Here is a 27,836-nt window from a genome sequence, read left to right as displayed (position 1 = left end):
GCTTTCCTGCCTCTATGTAGGCAGCCTTGATTACTTCTTTGATCCAGCGGGCTATGGTCACCCGCGAGGCCACTTCTCCTTGCTTCTTCCCGCTGTGAAGAACAAACAAGCGATCTGTTTTGCGCATCGGTTCCGATCTTTCCAGGTATGGCACCAGGAGTCTGACATTCAGATGGTGAAGAAGGCGTGAGTCTTCAGAGTCTTTATGTTCATCCGGAGATGGCAGGGAGATGGCCTGGTTCAAATGAAAATCGGAAACCACTTTCGGTAGGAAGGAGGGGACGGTGCGCAGCTGTATCGTTCCAAGAGTGAACCTAAGGAACGGTTCCCGACAGGATAGTGCCTGTAGTTCTGAGATGCGACGAGCTGAACATATTGCCACCAGGAATACCGTCTTCAATGTTAAGAGGCGGAGTGACAGACCATGCGTTGGTCTGAAGGAAGCCCCTGCTAGGAAGTCTAATACTAGATTGAGATTCCATAGGGGCACCAGCCAATTTAGGGGTGGCCGGAGTTGTTTAACCCCTTTCAGGAAGCGGGACAAATCCAGATGAGTTGATAGCCGGATAGCGTCCACTTCAGCTCTGAAGTAGGACAGTGCGGCTACATGGACTTTGAGGGAGTTGAGTGACAACCCTTCTTCATACCGTCCTGTAAGAACTCCAGAATCATGGGGATCTTGGCTGTCTGCGGGAATATCCCACAGTCCTTGCACCAGGCTTCGAATACTCTCCAGATCCGTATATATGACAGGGATGTGGAGAACTTGCACGCTCGGAGTAACTCACGGCCTTTGAGTAACTGCGCTTCTTCAGGCGAGTCCTCTCAAGGGCCAGACCGTAAGAGAGAATTGAGACGGATCTTTGTGCATAATCGGGTCCTGCTGGAGAAGGTCCCTGTGTGGAGATAGGCACAGAGGGTTCCCCGCAAGGAGTCTTTGCATGTCTGCGTACCATGGTCGTCTTGGCCAATCCGGGGCCAGTAGTAGAACTAGTTCCCTGTGATGTTCTATCTTGTGGATGACCTTGCCCAGTAGCAGCTATGGGGGGGAAGGCGTACAGTAAGTCTTCCTCTGGTCAAGTCTGGACAAGAGCGTCGATCCCATAGGAGTGTGGTTCTCGTCTGCAGCTGAAGAACCTAGGAACTTGGGCACTGAGATGGGTGGCCAGTAGATCCATGGCTGGGAGGCCCCAGCGATTTACTATCAGTTGGAAGGCTGTGGTCGACAGCGTCCATTCCCCCGGGTCCAGGCTTTCTCTGCTGAGGAAGTCTGCTGAGACGTTGTCTTTTCCTGCGATGTGGGAGGCCGAGATCCCTTGAAGGTTTATCTCCACCCATGCCATGAGAGGGTCTATCTCCAGAGACACCTGTTGGCTCCTGGTTCCTCCCTGGCGGTTGATGTAAGCCACTTTTGTAGCGTTGTCCGACATTACTCGAATCGCTTTGCCTCGAAGTCTGTGGCTGAATCGCAGGCACGCTAGTCTGACTGCTCGAGCTTCCAGGAGGTTTATGTTCCATTCCACCTCTTTCTTGTTCCATTGTCCTTGGGCCATCAGTTCCTGACAGTGGGCTCCCCACCCTCACAGGTTTGCATCTGTGGTGAGCAAGGTCCAGTTCAGTGGAGATAGGCTTACTCCTCTGCTTCGGTGGTCTTCCTGTAGCCACCACTGGAGCTGAGAATGTACCTCTGCTGGTAGTTGGAGGCGAATTGAGTAGTCCTGGTACAGTGGGTTCCATCGTGACAGTAAAGAGCGCTGGAGCGGTTGCATAAGGCCCCTTGCCCATGGGACAACCTCCTGGGTTGATGCCATGAGGCCGAGGACTTGAAGATAGTCCCATACCTTGGGGCATGCATTGGTCATCAAGCTTCATAATTGTTCCATCAGTTTCCTTCTCCTCGGGAGAGGGAGGAAGACTGTTCTGTTTGGTGTCGAAATGGGCCCCCAGGTACTCTAGAGAATGAGAGGGCTGCAGACTGCTGTTGCCCGTGTTCACGACCCAACCGAGTTCCTGCAGTAGGCTCTTGACTCTGCTGGTCACCTGCCGGCTCTCTTCCGAAGACTTTGCCCTGATCAGCCAGTCGTCCAGGTAAGGGTGTACAAGATCCCTTCCTTCCTCAATGTTGCCGCCACGACCACCATAATTTTGGAGAATGTTCTGGGGGCGGTTGCTAGGCCAAAAGGTAGCACTTGGAACTGGTAATGGTGACCCAGTATCGCAAAGCGTAGAAAACGCTGGTGATCCTGATGGAGTGGAATGTGAAGGTAGGCTTCGGAGAGGTCCAGGGAGGTTAGAAACTCTCCTGGTTGTACTGCCATTATGATGGAGCGAAGAGTCTCCATGCAGAAGTGTAGTATCCGTAGATGACGGTTGACGTTCTTGAGATCCAAGATGGGTCGAAATGATCCTTCCTTCTTGGGAACGATAAAATAGACGGAATAGCGCCCCTTATTTTGTTGGGGCATGGGAACTGGAGTTATTGCCTTCAAACTGAATAGTCTTGTCAGAGTGGCTTCTTCTTTAAGGTAATTTTGTCTTCTTGCTGTAATTTTCCTAACACTCTGAAGTATGTGGGATAGTGTCCGCATCTGCTAGGAGACGGAGAGATACTGAAAAGCTGATGTTACTGCAGGGGTATATCTAGAGTGACGTCAGCTTTGAAATCTGACGCTGTCTCCCACCTGCTAGCAGAAGAGCACATAACCCATTGGTCCTGAGTCCATCTGGCATACTCGCTAGGAAATACTTAATTTTTATAATATAAAAGATGGAAATGTTTGTCAATGTGCTTCAGATTTCTCCATTTGCTGCCATAGAATCTATGCCTGAGCTGCTGCAGCAAACTGTGGAGACTCTACCTTACACCTCCTGCTTACTGTTCTCTGACTTTATCCAGGATTGAGGGGTGGAAGCGGGAGGGAAACAGCAGCAACAGTGCTTAGGGGTGCAAATCCCTAAATCTGTCTCTGGACCTGCCTAAGGACCCAAGGAACAGCAGCAGGATTTGAATCTTGGCTTCCCTGGTTTGCAGCCCACTTTTCTAACCCAGTGGTTCTCAACCAGGCAGTCGCCAAGGGATGGAAGGTGTGTCACCAAAAACTTGACATAGCAAGCCTATGCTTTCTATAACAGCCACAGGTGCTTGCTGCTTGAGGAGAGTGCAGAGTAAGGAGCTGCTACTTAAAATTCCTCATCACCGCTCCCTGTTGCTGCTTTTCCCTCAACCCTGGCAATCACTGCCTCCACCAGTCCAAGACATAAATGTTGCAGGCATGCTGTATCCTGCCCCGTCTTCTCGTCACACCTCCCTCTCCCCACCCTGCTTCTTGGACTTTCAGTTTTTCTCTGTATGCTTGTTTATAATGTATGGTCTTTTATTCTGTATTAGATAAGGGTCAGTCTGCATTCTGCATATTTGACAGAGATGAGGGATTCTGCTAACTAGGATGCAGATTCTATGTAGGGATCTAGAGCAGTCTGGCTTGCTTTGTTTTCCCAATAGTAAGTATTCTGTGTTCTATATTTGCAGTCTTGCTTTTTCATAGGTCAGGTTGTTACTGTTCAAGTCCTGGGTATGGCTGGTATGCTGTATAATTTCTAAATGCCTTTTTAGCAGGTTTTCATGTTATTTCACAAAGTGGCTGGCAGGGAAGGGATTTTGAAGAACTATTACTGAGGGGATACCAGAATTTGAATATGTTTTTTGTATGGTAAGTTGAAAGGGGAAATATCCTAACTCTGCTCTGTATAAACTCCAGAAGAGCTCTCTGAGGTTGACAGTGAGATGCATGAGAGTTTGTCTGTATTGAAAAACTGTGTGCTGCATATGCATATCAGTCCCAGATTTCTCACTGATGCAGTAAGCAAAGATTAAAATTTTTGTGGAAAAAAATAACATTTAATAATTTTGTATAAGCAGTTATTGAAATTAAAGAATATTTTATCTTTATCCTGCATTATTTTCAACAATAAAATAATATCTAGAATTTTTTTTTTAGTATAGCTGTTAAATGTACTGTGCAGTGTGTCATGCATGTGAGTATCATCTGTCAGACGGAAAAAAAAAGGTCGAGAACCACTGCTCTAACCACTAGGCTACTCCAGCACTCCTTGTCTCCTTTGTGAAATATAGGTACTTTCAGTGTATCAATTATTTGCCTTAAGAGCTAGAGCTAGTGAGTGGGTGACAAGAAAGTAATACAATGCCATGTAATTCTTACCTACAATAGGAGTAAAATCTTCACGTTAAAAAGACCTCATAACTTAAAAGGTTTTACTAAAAAGTCATCCGTCTTCAATGTCCCTGTTGCAGATCACAGATTGCATAAAGATTCCATTTTCCCTTTAGCAGTCCTGGTTGGACTGTAGGAAACAGAAAGCAAACTCTCTGAATTTGATTTTAGCTCACCAGTACTACCTGTTAGCCTAGTGCAGGCCTTGCAGTAATGTGGAAATGACAGTCATCAGATTTTACTGATTTGGTTTTTTTTTTTACCAGAAATTCCCAAGCAATTCACTTATTTGAGCTTAGAAAAATGATTTTCTGCTGCTTGTCAGAGCAGGTTTTCAGATCAGCGGGATGACTGTGCAGATCGCGGGTGTATGTGGATTGCTAGCAGTTAACCCTTTGGCAGATCCTCTGCTCTTGAGCGAGAGTTTATCTGTCAGGCGCTTACCTGCTCCGTGTGGACGGATATTACATCCCTAAACATGGGTTTGCAGATAATAAAAGGGGTCTTATTAAAGCTCAAGGTCGTCACATGAAGTGAACAGCTTTATGAACTGCTGTAGAAATATCAAACCTATGGTTTACAGAAGAACTTGGTGCTATCCAAAATACATGTCCTTGCATGCTTATGCCAATAATCCTTACTCAACAGGGACCTCAGCAGTGAAAGAATGATCAGCAAAAAACTGTCAGCCCTGAACAAGAAAGACATTTTTTCAGACAATAAAGCCCAAATTTTCAGAGCATAAAAACCAGGGGATATGCACACGGCTGAGCCATGCATGCGCCGAGTGCATTTTAAAACTGGCCCAACCACGCGTGTACCTCCCGATACACGCCGAAGTACCGGACTCCTTGAAAAGGGTGGGCTGGGGGGTGGGGTCTGGGCGGGGGCCGACTGGGACAGTGGCCTTTAGGCTCTGTCTCGGGGAAGCGCCTGCCGGCAGCTGACACAAGCAACTTACTTCCTCTCAAAGGAGCAGGTAAGTTTTAAAATTAAAAAAGCAGAGTAGTTAGGAGGAGCTTAGGGGTCGGGGTGGAGAGGGGAAAAGGGGGGAAGGGTAGTTAGGGGGTTAGGGAAGTTCCCTCCTAGTCCACACCTTAATTGGAGCGGACTGGGAGGAAACTGGGCAAAGGCTCAATTGCGTCGCCAAGCGTACTTAAAAAATCCCCCCCCCCCCTCCCCCGCGCGTGTGAATCGTGAGCCGCCCGCACGCTGATATTAAAATCGTGGTTATCGTATTTTATAACATGCGTGCGGCGATGCGCGCACGTTATAAAATAGGCGCGTCCATCTGCGCGCGCCGGCAATCGCGCAGACATGGACGCGCATGTCTTAAAATCTACCCCTAAGTTTCTCCTATTTATTTAAATTAAATAAAACCTGCTTCAAACTAATTTAACTCTTACCTCACACAGTACCTCTGGATATTTGCACCCTGGAAATGATGCAGTTGTTTAATCCTATTGACCAGTTTGGGTTTGAGGGACCAACTGGGTTACGATTTTCAGGGAAATTAATCAGCTCATCAAGTCCTTGCGTGCCATGGAGTGAATGCAGAACCAGATCTTCCAGTCTCTAAAGAAAGGGGCCAGTTGGCCATGGTGAAAAAGGTTACATTTGGCCCTTTATATATAATGTTGTTTTATTTAAAAAATAGAAAGGAAACAAACTTTATTTGATCTTAGGTAGAATAGAAAGATGACAAGTTTTTCTTAGCTTCATTTTCAATGATACTGATAAATTTAAAAAATATAGAAACCACTGGATGTCCTTTTTCCTTTTATTTTTTGATCTGTAACTCTTATCCAAATGTAGGATTGATACGTGAATTAAAGGGAGCTTCTGGGAATTTTAAGGAAAGGTAGTTGAGACAGATTTTTGTGGACTCATGAATGCTGTTTAATGGGTTTTGTGCAGTGTTGTCTGCAGATCAGCCTGCTGGACAGGGGTTGTGTCCACCCAGGCCCTCGCTGGATCTCTCCCTGGAACATTGATCTGTGAAGATGGCCATGCCCGGCAGGAGGGAGCGTTCCACTGGCTGCGGCAAAAGGGCAAGTGGCAAGGTCACGGCTGCCGCTCCTGCTGCTGTTTTTAGTACCTCAGCTTTCCACCTGAAGGGAGACATCTGCTGCACGCTTGGCCCATTTTGTGAGCGGAGTTCTTACACTGTCTGTAAACTAGGCTGGCAATTCTCTTCTGCTAGGATAAAGGGAAGAGGTTTCTCAGTTCCTCTTGCCCCATTGTGACCAGTGAACAAAGAACAGAAACACAACGTAGCGTGCGTTCTGCACAGCTTTAGTGTGGCTGACTTTTAGAACAGGGTGATCTGCTTAGCTAATGGATAGACTCAACATCACTAGTGAAGAGATGTGATATCATAAGCCTCAGATCTCTTATGCATGAATGTCAGGCTTTTAAAGCAGGGCTGTAGTTTACTCAGGCTGTAGCAGGGAGGCTATGGAGAGTATTCTACATCACTAATAGTATTTTGCTTTGTCAAGTCTATATGTAACCCTTCAATATGCAAACCACCTAGCTCCAATTATAGCTGGTATGAAGTCTTGTTCTATTAGTGTTCCTTGGTTTTCAGCAAACTTTAATTAGCTAAGAGTCTGGTACTTTGTGCTGAGCAATGTTGGCGTAAATTATCATCCCCCATAGATAAGACTTATTACTTAAACTAGCTAAGTATAGAGATTTAGTCACCAGAATGGATCAAAAAAACAATTTTTTTCTGCTTGTATCCAGTTTTTTATCAATCGTTCCTAAAATGTTGTTCAAGACCATAAGTTCGCTGACTCGTAACCATTCTCCAAATATCACTGTTCATGCTAATATTAGCTCAGTAAAAAAAAAATCAAGCAATTTTGCTCAATTTGCCCACATTGCTAAGCTGAATTTCCCTTTTTGTTGAGCCAGACACTGTCTGGTTTTCCTCCAGTTTCAACTTCAAAAATTGAGCATTTAATTTCTTGTCGCAATAACTCAATTTGCCCTGTTACTTCCTATTCTACTGCAGTGTTATAATTTCTTCATGCAGATATTATTAGTCCATTTCTGGCTGACTTAGTAAATGTTTCTTTACTAGATGGCATTGTTCCTTCTACCCTGAAGTCAGATACTGTGCGTCCAAATCTGAAGAAGCCTTCTTTGGATCTTACTGTTCCTATTCATTATTAACTTATTTCTTCTTTATCTTTTGTTGCTAAATTGATTGTGAAGGCTGTATTAATGCAGTTTCAAAGGTTTATGGACTCCAACCACATCTTGGATAAGTTTCAATTTGGCTTCTACCTTCTCACAGTAGAGCGACTTTGTTGCTTTCCCGTTTCAACATCTCTCAGAGTGGCTTCGCTACAAGGACAAGATACATCTTGTGTTCTTCGACATCTCATCGTCTTTTGACGCTCTCAGTCATTTCATTTTGCTCTCCCACTGTTATGGTTTTGAGGTGTTGGAGTGGATTCTTGGGTACTGTGGTGATGACCACTCCCACGGGGAGGAGCCCCATGAGGATCCACAGTACTAGGCTAGACTCTAGACACGCAAACACAGAGATTTGTCTTTTATTATACAGCAGAATGATACCACCAGAGGTGGCAGTAGTGAGGTGATCCAGAGGTAGTAGTCCAGGGGCCCTTGGCAAAGGAGACCCGTCTCGCAATGATAGCATAGGGAGTGCAGAATGCAGGTTCCCAGTGCTCATCTGTAGATGAGACAGACTGACAACGTTAGATTACTCACTAAGATGGTAGCTGTATAAATGGAGATCCCAGCAGGCAGAAGTAGTTGAATACAGGCACTGAGGCAGGGAGAGCAGGCCCTCGAGGAGTGAGTACCTGATCCCTGATAGACACATGAAAGAAAGCAAAGGGCCCCGAAGGAGCGGGTACCCAGGTTAGAGAATTACCCCGAAGAGCAGAGAGAGCTTCCAGCGGCTGCAGAGAAGCGGCAGAGTAGCTTAGACTGGACAAGTCCAATCCTTGCTAACTCGAACTGTTAGGAAACGAAGGGCAGGCTAAATACCCGGATGGCGTGACGTCACTTGAGGGGGGACACCCTGGATAAAGATGTGGGTGGCATGCGCGCATGCACCCTAGGAGGCCCTTAGGAGAAACATGGCGGATTGCCTTGCCATTGCCGTTCTGGGGACGCCGGAGAGAGCGGCATGCAGACGCAGCAGTAGCCATCTTCCCATGGCTAGCGGGGAGAGCAGAGAGAAAGGTGAGGTACAGAGGTCAAAGCCGTCTGAGATCGACGGACGCAACACCCACCTTCGTAGCTGTGGCATTTCATCTACCATTTTCCAATGGTTTACTACCATTGGTGTTACGGCGGTTACTACCCCAACCAAATGTGCCTGATACTTCACTTTCAATGCATATCCAGCATGGCTCTCTGCTTCTACAGCAGGGGAGAAGAAAAAAAAAAAAAAAAAAAAAAACCAACAAGAGCTGTACAACATAGTCTAGGTAAAACAAATAAGCATGGGTGTAGCTTGCTTATCGCGGCGGTTACTGCCCCTACTACCCCTAACTAATCAAGCTAGATATTTCACTTGCATGCAGCTCCATCACTGCTCTCTACATTAATGGTGGGGGTGGAAGGGGAATAGAACAAGGAGCTAAGAGTAACAGATAAGAATGAGAGAAAAAATGTGTGAGGCTTGCTGGGCAGACTGGATGGGCCATTCGGTCTTCTTCTGCCGTCATTTCTATGTTTCTATGTTTCTATGTTACCTTTTTTCTGTTAATTCTCTCTCAAAAAGTGGCTTTTGGATCTTCCTTATCTGCTTCATTTTCATTAGATGCTAGTATTCCCCAAGGTTCATCTCTCTTAGCACTTTTATTTATATTTATATGGCTTCTTTGTGCAATGTGATATAGTATACTTGGATTTTCAGAAGGCGTTTGACAAAGTTCCTCATGAGAGGCTTCTAGGAAAAGTAAAAAGTCATGGGATAGGTGGCGATGTCCTTTCGTGGATTGCAAACTGGCTAAAAGACAGGAAACAGAGAGTAGGATTAAATGGGCAATTTTCTCAGTGGAAGGGAGTGGACAGTGGAGTGCCTCAGGGATCTGTATTGGGACCCTTACTGTTCAATATATTTATAAATGATCTGGAAAGAAATACGACGAGTGAGATAATCAAATTTGCAGATGACACAAAATTGTGCAGAGTAGTTAAATCACAAGCAGATTGTGATAAATTGCAGGAAGACCTTGTGAGACTGGAAAATTGGGCATCCAAATGGCAGATGAAATTTAATGTGGATAAGTGCAAGGTGATGCATATAGGGAAAAATAACCCATGCTATAATTACACGATGTTGGGTTCCATATTAGGTGCTACAACCCAAGAAAGAGATCTAGGTGTCATAGTGGATAACACATTGAAATCGTCGGTTCAGTGTGCTGCGGCAGTCAAAAAAGCAAACAGAATGTTGGGAATTATTAGAAAAGGAATGATGAATAAAACGGAAAATGTCATAATGCCTCTGTATCGCTCCATGGTGAGACCGCACCTTGAATACTGCGTACAATTCTGGTCGCCGCATCTCAAAAAAGATATAATTGCGATGGAGAAGGTACAGAGAAGGGCTACCAAAATGATAAGGGGAATGGAACAACTCCCCTATGAGGAAAGACTAAAGAGGTTAGGACTTTTCAGCTTGGAGAAGAGACGACTGAGGGGGGATATGATAGAGGTGTTTAAAATCATGAGAGGTCTAGAACGGGTAGATGTGAATCGGTTATTTACTCTTTCGGATAGTAGGACTAGGGGACACTCCATGAAGTTAGCATGGGGCACATTTAAAACTAATCGGAGAAAGTTCTTTTTTACTCAACGCACAATTAAACTCTGGAATTTGTTGCCAGAGAATGTGGTTCGTGCAGTTAGTATAGCTGTGTTTAAAAAAGGATTGGATAAGTTCTTGGAGGAGAAGTCCATTACCTGCTATTAAGTTCACTTAGAGAATAGCCACTGCCATTAGCAATGGTTACATGGAATAGACTTAGTTTTTGCCAGGTTCTTTTTGCCAGGTTCTTATGGCCTGGATTGGCCACTGTTGGAAACAGGATGCTGGGCTTGATGGACCCTTGGTCTGACCCAGTATGGCATTTTCTTATGTTCTTATGTTCTTATTTTAGAGGTAGAATACCAATTATACGCTGATAATATTCAGTTGTTTATTCGTTTTGTATTCATCTACCTTTCACGATGCTTATTCTAAAGTCATTAAGTGCCTCACCCTGGTGAAGTCTTGGCTCTCTTCTAACAAACTTGCTTTCAGTGTTGCTAAGACTGAAATTCTCATTTTGTATCATTTCCACACTGTAGAAACACAATCTCTTCTCAAGTTTGAGAATATTCAAATTTCTATTTCTCATGAGATATGAAACCTTGGTGTTATTTTTTACTCCTTCCTTTCAATGCGTGTTCAAATTAAAAATGCGAAGAACACATTTTTTAAGTTCCTGTGCAGATTAAAACTATACTTACCGGCAGCTGAGCCTGAGCGAGGAGGGAGCCACTCGGTGAGGAAAAAGAACTTTAAACTCACGCCCCGTTTGACATCAGCTGAGGGGACAGCGCCTACAAAACCGGCGCGTTGAGATGCCCAGGCTGCAGCTGAGCCTGAGCGAGGAGGGAGCCACTCGGTGAGGAAAAAGAACTTTAAACTCACGCCCCGTTTGACGTCAGCTGAGGGGACAGCGCCTACAAAACCGGCGCGTTGAGACGCCCAGGCTGCAGCTGAGCCTGAGCGAGGAGGGAGCCACTCGGTGAGGAAAAAGAACTTTAAACTCATGCCCCGTTTGACGTCAGCTGAGGGGACAGCGCCTACAAAATCAACGCTATACGGCGCACCGCAGCCGCCAGCGCACCGCCAAAGCCGCGTGCGCCGCTTTGTCCGGCTTTGTCCGGCTTCGTCCGGCGCGGGACGGAAGGGCGACCAACCTTAGCAAGACTCACCTGCCACTGAGGCTCTGAAATCGCAGTTGTTTAGTACAATAGCGTCTCCTGAAGTAAGTGACTTTTGATTTGTTATGCCTCCTAAACGTAAGGGGAGGGTAAGGGTTTATCCCCCGGCACCCCTCCCCTCGCCTATACAACAGGAAATAGTACGCTATATGTCTAATGTAGCTCTGAAAACACCAGTTGCCAAAGACTCTGCAGACTCAGTATTTGTGGGAGAAAATACTGGGACATTAGACGAGGCATCACTGAGTCCTAATCTGAGACCTCCACCGAAGCGGAGGGAAAGTGAAGCTTCTACCGGGAGTATAAAAGAACAGATAACATCTAATGGAACCAAGGTAAACTTGGTTGAAGTTGGTGAAAATCCCTCAGCTACGGGTGGCATGGATCTAGAGGTTATAGATCATATGCCAGCCCGTTTAACATCATTAACATCATTGAATGGGACTGGGGGGGATATCTCTGCTACCGGAAATGAAGCAATTGAGATCATAGCACGCCCTCAGGTGGTTACATTAGATCTGTTGTGGGACTTGATGACTAAAATGAATGTTAATATGAAAGGGTTGGAGAAAAAGATTGATAACATGGCTGGGAATAATCTTCAGGATGTAACAGCAATTAAGGAGGAAGTAAAGAAATCCGCTGAAAGAATACAAAAACTAGAAGATTTAGAGAAAAAGAATCAGGAGTTTCATGTTGTAGTTGTGAAGGACAGGGAATATATGTATAGACGTTTGGAAACCTATGAAAACAACTCCAAATGATTAAATTTAAGACTACTACACTTTCCAAGGGTGGTTGGACAAGTACCCATGGAAACGTTACAACAGTTTTTTCAGGAAGTTCTATTATTTCCAATAGGAGAACTACCTGTAATAAATATATGTTATTTCCTTCCAAAGAAGAACCCTGTAGTAAATACTTTGGAGTTGCCGTTTCAAGGTAACCTATCAAACTTTTTGGAGAATTCAGAAAGAATAATAGATAGGGGGGTATTGTTAGTTACTTTTCAAAATTTCCTAGACCTTAACAAGGTAATGAAAAATTATTTTGCTGCCTACCCTATCACTTTTTGTGATAATATGGTAAAAATATTTCCGGATTTATCATATCCTACACAACAAAAAAGAAAAGAGTTCTTGCAATTTCGGCAGGAAGTAATTAATTTGGGATATTCCTATACCCTGAAATTTCCATGCAAGTGTACGCTTAAAAAAGAACAGGATGTTTTCATATTTTTCTTGCCCGAACAATTAAAGAATTTTATTGAGCAAAGGAGGATAGTCACATCATCCCCACTCTCTAATGAATAGAAGAATATAGTCAGAGCTTAACTGTGAATTAAATTAGTTGAAGAGATAATCTTAATTTGTTTTATGTAAACTCCCATATTCTAGTAGCCTCAGTTAAGTTTAGTTGATGGGTAAATATTGCAATTATTGATAAAACAATAAGGGAGTATTATGGAAGTATAATGGTGTGATTTATCTTGTGAATGTTATGGTTTCTGTATTAATTTGTAAAAATCAATAAAGATATAAATTATAAAAAAAACAAAACAAAACTATACTTACCTCTTGATGACTTTAGATCCGTGTTACAAGTTTTGGTGCTCTCTTATATTGATTATTGTAACTCTGTATTTCTTGGATAACCAGTTACATCTATCAGAGCTTTGCAAGCCGTTCAAACGTGGCTGCCAGAAGTTTGACAGGAACCTTGATGCAGGAACATATTTCTTCCCTGCTTACATTGGCTTCCCATTCAAGCTTGCATTAGATTTAAAACGTTAGTTTTAATTCATAAGGCCTTAAGCAGTGATGCTCTGAAATTCTTCAGCACTTTGTTGAGGGCTTATAGACCTCCATGCGCTTTTTGCTTAATGGGGATACATTTTCTGAAGGTCCTACTTTGTGGAACTCACTTCCTGAGAACCTGCGAGTTGAGTCATTATTACCATCATTCAAAACGTAACCAGAATCACTCTTTAATACTCAGACATTTGAACTATCAGGGAGAGGGTTGAGTGGATGATGTATTAGTCAAAGCATGGGAGGGACAAACTATATTGTTATTGGCCTGATTTACATGCTTTCGGCTTTATTTATTCTTCCAGAGTGTCTCTTGATTATTTTATTATCTCAGGTATGTTTATGTTTTTATTTATGAGTGTTTTAACTGTAATCCACATAGACCTTTGGATTGTGGTTAATACATTTGTAAATAAATAAATAAAGGGGAGAGCCATTTTGTTTGACAGTGATATCATTGATGGCATGCATTCTCTCACTTTGGTACAAAACCATGGATATGTTTTTTCTTACTTTCTTACAATTGTTCAAGCCTTGAAGTTATTTATCATTTAATATAAATTTAAAGTAAAATGCTGCAGTTTGTATGGGCATATGCTGAAATAAGACATAATGAAGCCAATGTAATAAACAGCACCATAGAAATATAGTAAATAATGGCAGATGAAACAGAGAAACATGATGACTGAGAAAGACCTTGACTTGTTCCCCTTACCTCCATTGGAAGACTGTTCCATGCATTCAAATATCTGTACAGAAAAGTTTCCTTAGATTACTCCTGGGTCTACCCTATTTCACCCTCATCCCTTGAGCCCTCATTCCAGAGCCTCCTTTCTGTTGGAGGTATTTAAATGCCTCTGTTATACTTGTCCTATCCAGGATTTTCTCTAAGGTAATCGTGTATAGATCTTTAAGTCTGTCCACATATGCTTTACAATGAAGAGCATTGACCATTTTAGTAGACACCCTCTGGACCAACTCCATTCTATTTATATCCTTTTGAAGGTGCAGTCACAGAATTGTATACAGTATTCCAAGTGAGGTCTTACCAAGGAATTATACAGGGGCAATATCGCCTCCATTTTTCTGCTGACCATTCCTCTCCCTATGCAGCCAAACATCATTCTGGCTTTTTATATCACTTTATCTACCTGTTTAGCCACCTTAAGATCATCAGATCTGACCTTCCCTCTTGTTTTGTACATAGAAATATTTCACTCCCTATACTGCATCACTCAAATGCATGACACTGTATATTTTTAGCATTATATTGAAAGTTAACTTTCAAACTGTGTGAAGTGTAAAGTCAGCAGATACTTTTTACTTACAGACTTAATCAATTTTCAAAAGGAAAATTGATACTGTACACTTGCTTTTACACATGAAGAATCGGTAATTTTCAAAGCACCTATTTCCACATCTAAAATGCCGTTGTACCTTCAGAAATGCCTTTGAAAATTGTCCTCAAAGTGCATAGTAAAACTGCACTGGAAAGGAGGTTTGCAAAATAGTTATTACAAAAACTTTAACTACCCCTTACTAAGGTTAATATTTTTTTCTAAAATGTTCATAGCAAAACTACACTACTCTTTTTCTTCCAGGCTTATTTGCATAGAAGACCCAGTAGAAAAAGGGTGCGTACACTTATCTGCACATCAGAACCTCAGCCTCAAAATGTGACTTCATATTGGCTGGATTACATATGGAACTTAATCAAGATCTTGAAAAAGGAAAACCAAGATGATCGTAGTGTTGTTCTACTATTGCTTTCCACGGCACAGGTGAGTAAGATGTGAATAGAGGATACTTTTCTTAGAAAGACAGAAAATGGTTAAATCCACAGATTCATTTCATAAGATGTTTAGGACCTTCCAGGGCTTGTTTTGTTTTGCAGATATATATCTGAGATAGCTGAGGATCAGTCAATGGCACAAGCATTTGCTCTACCTTTTGGAAAACTGAGTCCCGTACAGCTTTATGCCTCCAGAGCAGACTTTAGGGCAACTCATGAGACAAGCTGGTGATTTGAAATTCACTCATTTGTAGAACTGCATGATAAACAAAACCCAGGTTATTCACCTATGGCCAAATATACCAAGGGGACTTTCTCAGTTGATGTCTATGGGATAGAATTTAAGAAAGCATGGGAAAAGTACAAAAGACTCCTATTTATGAAGAAGTGAGGGGAAAGCCAAATTTGAAATGCTGGGTGCTCTCCTCCTATTACTTCCTCTCTTATCAGAATTTGTTCAGAGATGGCTGTCTGTCCTTCTGCTGTAAAGTGGATGTTTGCACCTGCCTATGATTTCAAGATGGAACAGACTTGTATTGTTTATCAACATTCTGCTGGTTCTGATTTGAAATAAAAAAACATGATTATAAGATTTGGCCAGCACGATGGCTCTTTAGTAATTGTAGGTAGTATATACGTGATCTTTACTTACATCATATAGTGAAAAATTAAAAAAAAAAAAGTGGTTCCAGTTCAATATTTTTAATGAATGTGCAGTCCTAATTGAAAGCTCCCCTCTTGTTGTTGTTGTTTTTATTTTGTTTTTGTCTCTGGCATTGCACCAAAAATAAAATTGGGCAGATAAGATTAATCTTAAGGTCTTTATCTGCCATCATATTCTCTGTTTCTTTGTGGCTCTTAGGAAAATCAGTGGGACCCTCATAAGATAGTGGCTTTGCCGCTGCTCCTCTATTCCAGCTCAGTTTTTCCGGTTATGGGAGGTTCTGCATTTTTTGGGGGCCTCCCCTTGCTTTGGTCCCACCCTTCATGGGGATGGGTTTTGGTCTTTCTATAAAAAGGATTGGCCATGCTATGTTTGGAGAGGGAAAAGGAGATTTTGTAGGAGCTGGAGTCAGATCTTGACAAACAGGTCTGAGGTTGCTGTGTTTTGGAAGGACTCTGGGTGCACCGCCAAGGAGAGTAACCCACTGGTTAGAGCTGTGGGCTGCATCAATCCATGAAGCCAGGGTTCACATTTCACAGCTGCTCCTTGTGATCTTGGACAAGTCACTTCACTCTCCATTGTCTCAGGTACAAACAGACTGTGTGTTATGGGAGCCGGCCACAGAGAACCGCGACTGGTCTCCCTCTCTTACCAGCAGGGCCAGCTCCACCTCCTCGGCCCCAGACGTCTTGCTGCGGCCGGGTACCACGGCCGATGCGCTCTGCTGCTGCCCCACTCTCGGGCTGCCATGCCGACGCCACGTGCGGACCGGCATGCTGTTGGGCCCTGCTCAGGCCTTCCTCCTGACCCCTGGTCTCCCAGGCACGTGCGCGCGCCACATGACCCCTTTTCAGGGGTCACCATGGGAGGGGTCAGGACTCCTCCTCCCAGGCCTCCAACTATTTAAGGCAAGGCCTGCTCCTGGCTCCTGCTAGTCTTTTGACTCTCCATACGCCTGTTTTCAAGTTCCTGTTTTTCTGCCTTCTTCGGACCAAGACCCTTGCCTGCCAGACTACGAGATACGCTGCCTGCCAAGACCCTTGCCAGCCCGACCATGAGATTCGCCACCTGCCTGAGACCCCACGTAAGTCCAGCCGGCTTCAGTACCCAAGGGCTCAACCTGAGGGGAACAAGGGCTGGTATTGGTGAAGCCCCAGCGGGGTCTCAGGTCTCTCCAGCCTCACCTGCCGACGGCTGGCACCTGTGGGGGCTCCTCCCCACTGGTGGTTCTACTCCCGTCGGTCCAAGGATCCATTCCCATAACACTGTTAACCCTCTGTGGATAGGGAAATACCTACAGTATCTGAATGTAATCCACTTTGAAATGTCTGAAAGGTGGAATATAAAATTAATAAAGCAATCATTTTTGGAAATTGAGAGTCTGGTCTCAACCTAAAGGCTACATTACCCCTTCCAGGATATACTGCATTCCAGCTTGTTTGATTCTCTATGCTCAGTTAATAGCAGAGACAGACATATTTGGGAAAGAAGTTTTTTTTTTTGTTTTCTCCAATCTATTTATGGTGGCTCATGATTAAGAAAGAGCTACAGCAACCCACCCTTCACAGGGAGGGTCCTAATTCAGATCAGAGGAGGGCAAGAAGAAAGGCTATTATGAATAGAAATACTGCTCCTCTTTTAGTTGTCATTGCCCTATTTCTTTTCACCATTTTTGTGATCTTGGCCTGGATCTTATTTTTCAAGCTGCAGTAAACCAGTTTTATGTTGAACGCCACCAAAAGACTCTGGCAGTACTTTTTCTTGGCCTCTGATATTGTCTACCATTCTATCGCAGTTGAGTATTCAGTGAATCATTTGAAAAACCCTTGAGAGGGAGACTAAAGTTGGCCTATTCCCCTACTGCACTGAGGGCTCCAGCTGCCCAGAGGCTATTGGTTCATATTGCAAAAGAGAATAGAGAGGTTTAGGACATTTGTAATGCAGCCATGGGGAAATAGTAACCCTTTATTCAGTCTCACAATGAAGAAGGGGTTACACATGTAAGCATGTCAATAAAGCTCTTTTAAGTTTGCTTTTTATATAAAGATAAAGGGCATACAGCAGGACCCTGGAGTGTAAAAAGTTCTCCTAAATCCAAGTTGCATCCTTTTAACTACTAACCGTACCTCCTCCTGGAACTCCTGTGAAAAATCAAATTTCAAGCTTGTAGTAAGTGCATCTGTCTCATGAAGGTAAACATGCCGAGTATGGCTCTACAGTGCTCATGCACAGCTGACAGAACAGCAAAGTCCCCCAGGATTGTCATCTTTGGAATATGCCAGTCTCTTGAGTCATCAGCATCCTCGATGACTCTCTGAAGCGCTGAGTATGCAAGCAGACTAACGGATACCTGGACCCAGCTCCATTGCCTGGTGTGATCTTCCTGCTGTCAGAATCCGATCATTGCAATGTGTAGAGAGAGACGAAGAAATGGCAGAAATACTAAACAAATACTTCAGTTCGGTGTTCACTAAAGAGGACCCAGGTGAAGGACCGTCACTAGTTAACAAGAAACTGGAGGGGAGTAGAGTAGATGTTACTCTGTTTACAGTGGAGAATGTGTGGGAAGAGCTGGGAAAACTGAAAGTGGACAAAGCTCCCGAGGTTCGTCCCAGGATACTGAGGGAGCTCAGAGATGTACTGGCAGGTCCGCTGTGCAGCCTGTTCAATAGATCACTAGAAACGGGAGTGGTGCCGAGTGATTGGAGAAGAGCGGAGGTGGTCCCACTTCACAAGAGTGGGAGCAGAGAGGAGGCTGGAAACTACAGGCCGGTTAGCCTCACCTCAGTGGTGGGTAAAGTGATGGAGTTGATGCTGAAAGAGAATAGTGAGCTATCTACAGTCTGAAGAATTACTGGACCAGAGGCAGCATGGATTCACCAGGGGAAGATCCTGTCAGACAAATCTGATTGACTTTTTTGACTGGGTGACTAGGGAATTGGATCAAGGAAGAGCGCTCGATGTCATCTACTTGGATTTCAGCAAGGCTTTTGATACGGTCCCGCACAGGAGGCTGGTGAATAAAATGAGAAGCTTAGGAGTGAGTGCCGAGGTGGTGGCCTGGATTGCAAACTGGTTGACGGACAGACGACAATGTGTGATGGTAAATGGAACTTACTCTGAAGAGAGAGCGGTGTTGAGCAGAGTACCGCAAGGATCGGTGTTGGGACCGGTCCTGTTCAATATCTATGTGAGCGACATAGCGGACGAGATAGAAGGTAAGGTTTGTCTGTTTGCGGATGACACTAAGATCTGCAACAGAGTGGACCCACCAGAAGGAGTGGACAGAATGAAACAGGATTTAAGGAAGCTGGAAGAGTGGTCGAAGATATGGCAGCTGAGATTCAATGCCAAGAAGTGCCAAGTCATGCATATGGGGTGTGGAAATCCGAAAGAACTGTATTCAATGGGGGGTGAAGGGCTGATGTCCAGGGAGCAGGAGAGAGACCTATGGGTGCTAGTGTCTAATGATCTGAAGTCGGCGAAATAAAGTGACAAGGCGATAGCTAAAGCCAGAAGAATGCTGGGCTGCATAGAGAGAGGAATATCGAGTAAGAAAAGGGAAGTGATTATCCCCTTGTACAGGTCCTTGGTGAGGCCTCACCTGGAGTACTGTGTTCAGTTCTGGAGACCGTATCTCAAAAGGGACAGAGACAGGATGGAGGCGGTCCAGAGAAGGACGACCAAAAAGGTGGAGGGTCTTCATCGAATGTCTTATGAGGAGAGATTGAAGAATCTAAATATGTACACCCTGGAGGAAAGGAGGAGCAGAGGTGATATGATACAGACTTTCAGATACTTGAAAGGTTTTAATGATCCAGAGATAACGACAAACCTTTTCCATCGGAAAAAAATCAGCAGAACCAGGGGTCATGATTTAAAACTCCAGGGAGGAAGATTCGGAACCAATATCAGGAAGTATTTCTTCATGGTGAGGGTGGTGGATGCTTGGAATGCCCTTCCGGAGGAAGTGGTGAAGACCAGAACTGTGAAGGACTTCAAAGGGGCGTGGGATAAACACTGTGGATTCATAAAGTCTAGAGGATGTGTATGAAGAGTAGGTGGCTCGCGGGAATGACAGTTACTACCGGAGATAATACCCTTATTCAATAAACATACACAGTTAATGTGACTCCAACACTGTTCTAAGCTTCAACCGCAAGAGGTAATGTGGGGGAAAAAAAAAAAGGATTTCCATTCACAAAAAAGCAGGGAGTAGCTTGCTTGTTACAGCGGATACTACTCCAAACCAAATAAGCCTGATACTTCGCTTTCAATGCATATCCAGCATAGCTCTCTGCTTCAACGGCAAGAGAGAAAGACTGATACTTCATGCATATCCAGCACAGCTCTCTGCTTCTACGGCAGGGGAGAAAGTCTGATACTTCACTTTCAATGCATATTACTTTCTGCTTCAACGGCAAGGGAGAAAGCCTGATACTTCACTTTCAATGCATATCCAGCATAGCTCTCTCCTTCAATGGCAGGGGGAATGAAGAAAAGTGGATGTATATACAGACAACAACCAACAAGGGCTGAATTACATAGTCGTGGTAAACAAGCATGGGCGTAGCTTGCTTATAGCGGCAGTTACTATCCCTAACTAATTAAGCTAGATATTTCACTTAGATGCAGTTCCAACACTGCTCTCTACATTAATGGAGGGGGAAAGGGAAACAGAACCAAAAGGTTACTAAGGGCCAAGAGTAACAGATAAGTATGAGAAAAAAAAAAAGTGTAAAACCTTGCTGGGCAGACTGGATGGGCCGTTGGTCTTCTTCTGCCGTCATTTCTACGTTTCTATGTATGTTTCTATGATTGCCGTTTAAGAATGGTAAGCATTCTCATCACGTTGGGGTGAAATTCCAAACAGCCCACACTGGTGCAAAGCATGCAGCAGCTTTCTGCATGCTTTCTTAGGGTGAATTTTCAAAGCAACACTCCTCTCTCTCTCACTCTCTGAAAATTGGTGCAAAATATATGAAGCTGTAGGCCTCTGCTTTTTCCATGGACTGATTTTTGGCTGGGAAATAGTGAACTTGCTTTGAAATGTCAAGCACGTGGGCTGTGTATTTCTCCCCCAACCTAATCTTGCCCTCGGGAACACCTCTTTTTAATCCCACTAAAAGCCCTTACATTGTGGAAGCCCACATGTCCTTGCAGTCAGATTGAGTGTGGACAATTCTCAAACAGCCCAATTTCCAAACAGTGGGGCCAGTTTTTGAAAGCCCCTTTTTCCTGGGATTGACCCTGGTAAAGGGCTCTTAAAAACTGGCCCCACTTGTATTGTTGGCAAAACCCTTATTGTCAAACCAGAGTCTGTCCAGGAGTTCTGCTGCTAATTGCAACCCTGTCAGCCCCTATTTTGCATTACAAACAATGATGATACCTACTTAACCCATGCATGGGTGTGTGTGTGTGTCCGTCCGTCCGTCCCGTCTCCCCCCCTCCCCCCGTATGCAAAATTATTGCACACCTAAGGTTGCTATACCAGGGATATTCTTTGTTCTCACATTATTAAGCTATCTGGTAATAATTTTTAATGGAATTATACAAGCCTTATGACTTGTGAATTTGAAATCAAAGTTGTTAAAATATGAAGGATGCTGATTTCAAGCAACTGGCAACTCAAGAAAGCTGTAGCTCCTGTGTGCCACAAAGCTTGCTGTAAAAGCAGTTTGTCTTCCAACATCTCATTTCTTCTCTCCTGTTGCTAGAAGCTGAATGACTTTTAATTGGTAAGAATCTCTGACTCATAATATTAAAAAGAGCCAGGCCTGGGACAGACAGGGGCAATGTGACCCTACCTTAATGAGTTTGATTTAAAGACAGTTATGCCTTCACTTGTTTTGTCAACCTTAAACTTCTGTAATGCTCGGCCTTCCCCAAACGACTGTTAGCCCAGGTATGGACGCTCTAGCTTTACCCCTTATACAGTAAGGGGTAATAGCGCGTCGAAAACGCGGGTCCAACCCCCCCCCCCCCCCCCCCCCCGAAACTAATAGTGCCGTCAACATGCAAATGCATGTTGATGGCCCTATTAGTTATTCCCGCGCGATTCAGAAAGTAACGCCTGCCCAAAGGCTGGCGTTAATTTCTGCTGGCGTCGGGGAAGTGTACAGAAAAGCAGAAAAAACTCGCCAGCTCTCCCGCGCATTTTTCTCTATCGGCCTGTAAGAGAGCTCTTCAGTGTGTCCAGGATTCAGTAGCTCGTATCGTGACCGGGATTTCAAATCACCAACATATTACACCCAGCCTAATAAAACTTCATTGGCTGCATATACAGTGGCAAGTTAAATGTAAGATCTTGATCCTAGGCTTCAAAGGCCTGAATGGTCTTGCCCCTCCATCTTTCAATTCTGCGCTTAAGATCTTTTGACTTTCTAGGCCTTTGAGATCAGCATCTTTGAACTTACTTGACGTCCCTACATTTTGCGTGGTCAGGTTAGATGAAGTACGTGAGAGAATGTTTTACAATTATGGAACCTCCTGCCACGTGAGGTAAAGGAAGAGAGGTCTATAATGTTATTTAGGAAGCTGGTGAAGTGCTTCTTTTTTACATACGTTTTTAACTAGGGTAGAGCAGGCATAATTTTATGTTTTTATGCTTTTGGCTGTTTTTTTTTACTGTTGTTGACTTTAGCCAGGCACATTTAGGGTGGCAAGGAAGGAGAGACTCTGAGCAGGTCCTAAAGGTTGTTTTATGTATTATTTTTATGTCTCATGGTTTTATACTTTTATTATATATTACTGATTTTGTGCTACTGTTGATGTTTTATGCTTAATTATGTATGTTCTTATGTTAACCATTTAGAAATTATAAGTGGTCTACAAATTTTTAAATAAATAAAATTCCTCCTTAGTACAGTGCCATAGCACCTCGACTGTAGTCTCTAATCTGGATTTACAGTCCTCAGACCGTGCTTTATAAATGAAACTCTTTACTGTTCTATTACTGAGCCATCCAACCCCCATAGCTCTGTGAATATACCTCAGTTCCAACCTGTAAAATCCCCCCATGTTATACCTTTCCCGGCCCCACACAACTTTGAGAATGCCCCCTGATCTGGCCTTGCAGCACCTTTTGCTTTTCCACTCTGTGCTGACACTGTCACACATCTCAGAACCTGTACCCTCACCATCACCTCCTCACTCTGACTTTACTACTCCTGGCTGCTCCATTATAGCTCAGCAAATATCCCTCAGTGATAGGCTCTCTCTGGACACAGGCTGACTCCTGTTTATGATTACCCTAGGCTGTGTATTAGTTTTGTGAAACTCAAACACAAATCATAGTCTGAGGCAATTAAACAGTGCCTAAGCTGGCTGTGGCCTCAAAAGGGTGATTTAACAGCCCCCTTATGTTCCTGTTTTACTTTTCCTCCAGAGAGGCAACTGCAGTGTCTGGAGAGAGAACTCATTAGCTCACATTTTGGTTGGCAATAAATTCCCTCCTCTATTAGTTGCATCTTATTATGAGGTGGAGTCCCCTGGTGCCTGGTTGTTCCTTTGCTGTGCTTCGGTATCAACTGAGCATGTGAAAGAAGAAAACGTCTGCTCTGGAATGAATGGCATATGGCTTTTCAGGAAGGAGTCTTCAGGGCCTTCCAAACCCATCCTGGTGACCCCACAGCCAGTCTTGTTTTCAGGATACTAGCGCGTCCCTAGCGCCTCTTTTTGGACAGGAGTGGCAACTGTCAGCGGGTTTGACAGCCAACGCTCAATTTTGCCAGCATCTGTTCTCAAACCCGCTGACAGCCACGGGTTCGGAAACCGGACGCCAGCAAAAGTGAGCGTCCGGTTTTCAACCCGCGGGCCGATTTTAAATTTTTTTTTTTATTATTTTTTATTATTTTTAACTTTTGGGACCTCCGACTTAATATCGCCATGATATTAAGTCAGAGGGTGTACAGAAAAGCAGTTTTTAGTGCTTTTCTCTACACTTTCCCGGTGCTAAGAGAAATTAACGCCTACCTTTGGGTAGGCGCTAATTTCTGAAAGTAAAATGTGCGGCTTGGCTGCACATTTCACTTTCTGTATCGCGTGGGAATAACTAATAGGGCCATCAACATGCATTTGCATGTTGTGGGCGCTATTAGTTTTGGAGGGGGGTTGGATGCACGTTTTCGACGCGCTATTACCCCTTACTGAATAAGGGGTAAAGCTAGCGCGTCCAAACGCGGGCTAACAGTGCACTCCGCCGGAGCGCACTGTACTGTATCGGCCTGTAAGTGATCTCTCATTCCCACCAAAGAGCTAGCACTGATTTCAAAGCACTCTTGGTGCCAGCTAGTGTAAAGAACTGACTCTGGAAATTCAACCAGTCTGATAAGTAGCAGTGCAAAGGGACTATCATGACCACCCTAGTTTCTGTCCACTTGTGAAGCTTGAATCTTTTTAGCATGTAGTATGGCTGATACCAAGCTAACAGGTTGGTTAGGCATCTATAGGGAATAAACCTACCTAAAGTATTATATTTTCCCGGTAGTGTACAAATACTCTGTTCTATAAGAAATACTCGAAGGGTATGCCAGTAGTATGTCCTTATCAGGAAAGGTATAATGGGCGAGAGGTTGTAATTTTGTATTTATTTAAAAACATTTATATGCCTCATTATCCCAGGTCCTAAGCGGCTCACAATGTTACACCCATAAAAAGAGTGGACAAACTCACAAAAAAGAACTCGGAAACGTCAACAAATGTACAAGACGCGGTTTCTGCGTGATTAGAAAACAACCTTCCTTGCACAGCCGTTAAAAGATGTTTCCTCAGTTCAGCCTAAACACTTGTAAGAACAAAACAGAGTCCCCCGTGCGTCCTGCGCGTTTCCATGCCTGCTTCCTTCCCCAGTGACTCCAGGAGCCCAGTCCATAACATAGGAGCCACCATTGTAATGTTTCAGCCGGCTTAATTAATATGCGATCTGGGACATCAAGCAAACGTTTACCTGCTGAGCGGCGGGCCCGACTAGGGCGAGAGATTTGAAGCAGGGGACTTCATTGTTCAAAGCTTTCTGTGTAGCACAAACAGCTTATTTATATGGGCAAGCAAGACGACAGATGAGTGATGGCAGCACGGAATCATGGTGGAGCATGATAAACAGAGCTGTAGAGACGGAGTAAAAAAAAATATATTTTTTTAATAAACTGCCTTCCTGTGAAGGTTATGTCTCTTTAGTACGGTTACTAAGCACTGCTCGCCAGTGGGGCTGGCCTGCTGCATTGTTTAATTATCAGCGCTGTCACGGGGGTTTGATATGTGGCAGGCGCTGCTGGGAAAGAGGCGCGGCAGACTTAAGGCGGGAAGGGAAAAGGCCAGGGTGACGTTCCACACTGGAAGTGGTTACGAAGGGAGCTGCAATGTCTTACTTTAGCCACGGAAGGCATCTGCTCTGCTGGTCCGGAAGTGGGAGAGGAAATGGGCAAAAATCTTGAAAGAAAGGAGTGGAGGCTGACGGATGAGCGTCCGATGGGAACTTGTGTAAGGCTAAGGCAGCCCTGGCAAAGCACGTGTTTATTTGCCTCTCCCCACCTCTTCCCCCTGCCCCCCCCCCCCCCCCAGGCATGACGGGGAGATGGAAGTGTAAAGAGGGTAGCAGTTTTGGGTAGACGCGATTTGGATCTGTGTTGCCTTTTCCGGCAGGAGGCTTTACGAAAGGGCGAGAATGCCTCCAGAACGGATGCTTATGCAAAAACCGTGCAAACGTTTCCTAGCGAAGCATAGCAGGAAGGGACGTGGAGATGCGACTCCGTGCGGCATGCAGCTTAACTGCTGAGTCACAAAATTGAACTTTGCTGATTCAAACGGATGCGAGAAGCAGAGGGAGGGAGCTGGGCAGCAATGGAGTGCAGCCGCTTCCAGAAAAGAGGCAAACACAGATCTAAACCTTTCTCTAGAACCAATTAAGGAGCAGAAGGCAGCCACTGTTCCCAGTCCTTCAAATGTCCGAATACTCACAGCCGGAATATTTTTCTTAATTATAGAAGAAAATACTTCCAAGCAGGAGCTGTACTAATACTCTTGTTAAATCTTGTTTGCAGACTATAAAAACAGCCTTTCAACAAGAGGAACTGTTAAATACCCCTTCTTTGCACATAAAACTGTTTATAAAAATATATTATTGTCTTCCAAGAGCCTTCTTTTCATTGGGTCAATGGGTTTTCTTGTTGGTGAAGCTGGGTCAGATCTGTTAAAACAGCATAACACAGAAAGTTATTTTTACCTTCAAAAGATTTATAGCATTTACTTCCAACGAAAGTGCAGTGCTATTTAACAGTTCGATACATCTCCTGCCCGCACAGATTCTACATAGAAGATTTTTTTGTGGCACCCATTATGAATGAACACTGTAATTACTTGCCAAAACATAGTCCTCCTTTGATAGTTTAAAAATAGAAATGCATTAGTAAAAACTACCACCTTCAAAAATATTTTTAAATAGGAAGGACTTATTTTTAAAACAGATTCTGTTTCCAAAATCACAGCCTCCAAATGTAAGTGATCACAAAATAAATTTAAAGTAACATTCTTTTTTTTTTTTTTATCATTTCCAGGGCTGGTGCAAGGATATTAGGCGCCCTAAGTGAAACTTACAGCCTTGCGCCTCCCACCCCCACATGCAATTAAAAGAAAATTATGTTTCTATAAAACCAGATTTTACATGTTCATTCAAAATACAGTTTTTATGGTAAAAATATCACTTTCAACATGTACATTATATTTATATGCACTGCTCTGGTGCCAACCAAAAAAACCCTGCAAAAAGGCATTTGGAGCCTATATGGCATTAAGCCTTGTAACGCATGCTTGTGTGGGCTTGGCCCTCAGAAAGACATGAGTAAATTGAATTTCAATTGCAATATAGTAAACCTCACCAAAAGCACTAATTGCTAGGACTCTAACAGTAATAACTAAACCTATGAAAAGGCAACACTGCAAATATTACACCAGGCCCTAAAATACCAATACATATCTTATTAGGAAAATAGAACAAATCAGGCTACTATAGATCCCTACACAGACGCTAGCAGAACTCACCTAGGTTACACACGCAGAACGCAGACACAACCTCACCAAATACAGAAAAGGAGACCATAAAGAATAAACAGAAATGTGCAGACAAAATCTGAACTGGAAATACAAAAAGCCAGTTCCCTGTACGAACCCGGATCAGTCCAGACCGGGGTTGAGCATCCTTTCCCGCAGGTGGAGACAGACTGAAACTGAAAGGGTGTCCTACATGAGGACAGAGCCTATCCTGTAACCCTTCAGTATTTGTCTGTCTCCAGCAGGTGCATCAGCTCACCCTTCGGTCTCCTGATCTCGGCTAGTTAGCCAGCTATCTATCTTCTTTTCCTTGGATCAAGCAAGTACTTCTTTTTAGGAGTTAAATTGGCTCTTTCTTCTTTAAAAAAAAAAAAAAATTAAATTTAAGACAGTCTTTTTTTCCGTGCAGGAGATGGCACCGTCTCCTGGCTCTTGCCGGACTCAGGGGGGCTTCGCCCCTTGTGCGGAGCCTGGGGACCAAGTCTGGTGGTCCAGTTCTCGTCTCCCCCTCCTCTGGCTGCCGAGGGGGCTTAGAGCCCCAGTGCTGTGCTCAGTTTTTACAAGAAAAATAAAAGTATTAAAGTTTTCAAAGTTCTTTATTTAACTTTTTTTACAGCACTCACAGAATATTTTTGACTTTTTTATTCTTTTGGTACTCCGGGGGCTTGAACCGGCAGCCAGACAGGCAGGAGTCAGCAGGTCGCTCCCCTGCTTCACTCCTGCCGGCAGGCTGCCAATCATCTTTATTTTTAGATTTTTTCTTCACAGAGCGGCAGCCGCGCCTGTGGGCAGTCCTCGTTGTGTTTTTCGCGCGAGGGACTCTGCTCTGCCTGCCTGCCTGCCGGGTGGGAAAGGCCCCTCCTCGACAGGGCAGGCAAATTTAGCCCGGGGATCGCGTCCCCAACGCATGGCCAGGCCGTTCCCGGGTCGGCAAAGCCTGGGAATGGCGGCCATCTTGGATTTTTCAGCAGCTCCCGTTTCGGAGCTGCTTGGGGCAGGGGAGCTGAAGTTTTTTGATCTACCCCCCTTCCCCCTCCGATTTAAGCCCCGAGGCCTCCCAGGACGTGGTCCCCTCCCCCCCTTCGCCACCCTCCCCCGGGAATTCCAGGGCTCGTTTTTCGTCGGATTTTGTCCTCCTCCTGCGCGAGCCCTCAAGTTGATCGGCCAGATTCAGAATCTGCTCTTGTTGCCGTTGCCAACGGCCTGGGACTATTTGCAGGTCCTCAGGTCTATGGCTTCCACCATCGATCTGGTTCCCTGGGCCTTTGCTCATATGTGACCATTACAGAAAGCTTTACTATCCCGTT

The 27,836-nt window shown here is 44.2% G+C and overlaps 1 protein-coding gene across 1 annotated transcript in view; it reads left to right on the top strand.

The window, feature by feature from the left end:
• Positions 1–27,836, top strand: part of DLGAP4 (DLG associated protein 4) — a 612,818-nt gene that overhangs the window by 231,256 nt on the left and 353,726 nt on the right. The window contains exon 2 of the mRNA XM_029611583.1: positions 14,629–14,808. The gene's annotated coding sequence lies outside the window, so the exon portion shown is untranslated. The remainder of the gene's footprint in view (positions 1–14,628; positions 14,809–27,836) is intronic.

Source organism: Rhinatrema bivittatum, chromosome 8, assembly GCF_901001135.1.
Source record: "Rhinatrema bivittatum chromosome 8, aRhiBiv1.1, whole genome shotgun sequence".
Taxonomy (NCBI): Eukaryota; Metazoa; Chordata; class Amphibia; order Gymnophiona; family Rhinatrematidae; genus Rhinatrema; species Rhinatrema bivittatum.
This window is presented reverse-complemented; position numbering and strand designations above follow the sequence as displayed.